Raw genomic sequence first — 2,822 nt, 5'->3', positions numbered from 1 at the left:
CCCCTGTTTCCAGCAGGGACATCTCCATCCCCATCCTCTTTAGAGCACAAAGCACGTGCGCTTACAAACCAGCACCGTGGGACATCGCAGGAGACCTCTCTCTCATCACACCAGGACCAGAGCGGTCCCGGGACCCCAGACTGGGCAGGTTTCCTGCCTGGCTGCTTTCTTGGTACAATCTGAATTAGTTCAGCTGGACCTCAGTGGCTTTGGGGTGAAAACGCCAGCAGGCATCCTTAGGGAGCACAAGAACCTTTGCATTTAAAATCGCCTTGCACCAGGTGCCTGGCTACCAGCGGGAGAAAAGCGTGTCTGCATCACCCTGCAAAGTCCCGGTGCTGGCAACAGCCCCGTTTTCAGGTGACTCCCACCGGGCTGTCAGGCCCAGACGTCTTTTTTCTTCCCCCCCCCTTTGTTTTCCTTCTGAATGGGGAGAGGCACCACAGCCCCGTGACGTTGTCAGCTCCCTCTGATTTCATTTTAATGAAATCATGCCCAAATGAAGGCTCCACGTCTGGAGTTACGACTTAAACCCCGTGATCACTCATTTTTATATATACACGAGGGAGGGGAAAAGCGTTTCCATAGAGAGAAAAACTATCACAGCCCTCTTAATATCAATAAAAGAAAAGCGAGGGTGCAGAAGTTCAGGGGAACGTGCCCGATGCCTCTCTCCTCGGAGTGAGACCGCAGCAACCCCTTCCCGTCCCGACCATCGAGGACTACCAGGTGAGTGCCTGGATTTCATTTATTAACCAGTGGCCGGCCTCACTGGCACAAACTTTAAATATTTCAGTGCTTTCCTTGAGAGATCAGGTTCCATGTTTCTCTGCAAAAAGAAAAGGCAGGATAGGGAAAAGCAGCTCAAGATATTGTGTTGAGAGACTCCCCCCCAGCCTCCCTCCGAAGCAAAGAAACGTCTTTTTTATTATTATAACAATTTCTGGAGGGCGATCAGGCTGGGCAGCATGGGCAGGGTTTGAAAATATTGGGAAATTGGAAAGTTAATCACAAATCCCTGCTGTGGTTAAAGGGACGGGGAGAAGAAGAGGGCACAGCCTCATCCCCGCTGGGTCTGCTTAAATGTTGGAGCCCTGGGAATCAGCATCGTCGGGAGAGATTCATTAGGAAAGTGGAGGCGGCATCAGACAGAAAGAGTTTTAAAAGTCTCCAGGTCTCATCCATAGTATTATTTTATTCCAGACTTACTTTGTCATGGGGAAAAAATTAGCTTAATCCAGTGCCTCTGCTGCCGAGGAGCCCGCGATCACCAGCAAATAGCTTTGTCCCCAGTTTGCAGAGCTGCCTTGCCGGAGTGATTGACTTTTCTCCGTTGAAGTCGAGAGGCAGATCTTCAGCCGACACAAACGGTCCTGCCGTGGCTGTCGGCACCATCGCAATATAATGCCTGTAACTTCCTCACGGGCATCCCGGCAATTTCCACCCGCAGCGAACGGCACCCGCAGGTCACCCTCCGGCAGCGGCAGATTTAACTCTGACTTCCTCAGATCCGCTGCAGGTGGTTTTTCTTCTTTTCCTGCTTTATTTTGGGGGGGGAGGGAACCCAATTCCAGCTTGCTTTGTGGAAAGAAAAAAAAACAAAAACCTTTCCAGCATGCCAGGGCACAAAACAACCATGCAAAAAAACCCAAAACCCAAATTATCAGCTCATGCTGTCCGGCCAGCGCAGGATGCTGCATTTTTTTTGCTGCTTTGCCTTGATTTTTGCTCTTTTTGCCAGGCTGTCCACCCCACAGCTGAGGACCAGGGAAACAGGCGCTGGGTGTGGATGTGCTTCAGCCACGTTTCCCCCTTGCTCTGCCTTTCCCCTCGCTCAGCCAAGGTCCCCAAAGAGTTCTGCTGAGCGGAAAAAGCCCGAGCCAGCCACGGGGCCAAGCCACACATTTCAGAGAGTCGTGACATAGCTGTCGGGAGAGGCGAGGCGGAGATGCTGCTCCACGGCTCCGGAGAGGGCAGGGGCAGCTCAAGCCAGCTCAGGGCTTTTGGTGATGTTCCCATTCTCCATCCAGCAGCTCAGGGCCAAGCAGTGTCCCCGGGACAGTGGGGGCTGCAGGCAGAGGCGAGAAATTTAGCAATTTCTAAATTCATGCCCCGAGCCTCCTGTCCTTGCAGCAAGGGCCGCACGGAGTTTGCTGGGGGGGGGCTGCTTCATCTGGGGCTAAATCACAGCTGCAAAGGGTTTTTTGGGGGTGGGAGAAAGTCTTTTGTCCTGTGAAGCTTTTGCAGGCAAAAACTAAGTCCCAGGATTTAAATGCCTGCTTTGGGGCTGAAGGAAGGAGAGTTTTGGCTGCTGCACGTCTGTCATCTGGACGCGGGGCAGAGTTAAGGGGATGAGTGTTGCCTGGGGGAGCTCTGTGGGCTTTTGTGCAGGGGTGAGTGAGGCAAAGAAGTGGAAATCGAGCGGCTCCCTCAAATCCCGCCTGTACGACCTGCCCCAATCCCCCCCCACGGGACAGCGAAGGGCAGAGTTAAGGTGACAGCAGTTTCAGGGACCGTCTCAGCGGCAGAAGAGCAGGTGACAGCTCCCTGGGGACAAGCGATTTGATTTTTGGATGGGTCTGAGGACATCTCCCCCACCCAGCAGCCCTTCGCACAGCAAGGCACAGTCTGCCTTCCCACCGGTGGCCCCAAGACACGGACATCCAAGGACACCCCCAGGAGCCATCCTGCTCCACAAGGGCTTCCCGGGGGCTTCCCCAGCACCCTTGGCCCCTCCACACTCCCGATCCCGAGGGAAGTCACTTCGCAGTTCACAGCCCCAAACCAGCAGTGAAAGCCCAGCCCCAGGCAGGGTCCCCTCG

Source organism: Phaethon lepturus, unplaced genomic scaffold (genome assembly GCF_000687285.1).
Source record: "Phaethon lepturus isolate BGI_N335 unplaced genomic scaffold, ASM68728v1 scaffold10026, whole genome shotgun sequence".
NCBI lineage: Eukaryota > Metazoa > Chordata > Aves > Phaethontiformes > Phaethontidae > Phaethon > Phaethon lepturus.
Note: the sequence above shows the minus strand (reverse complement) of the source record.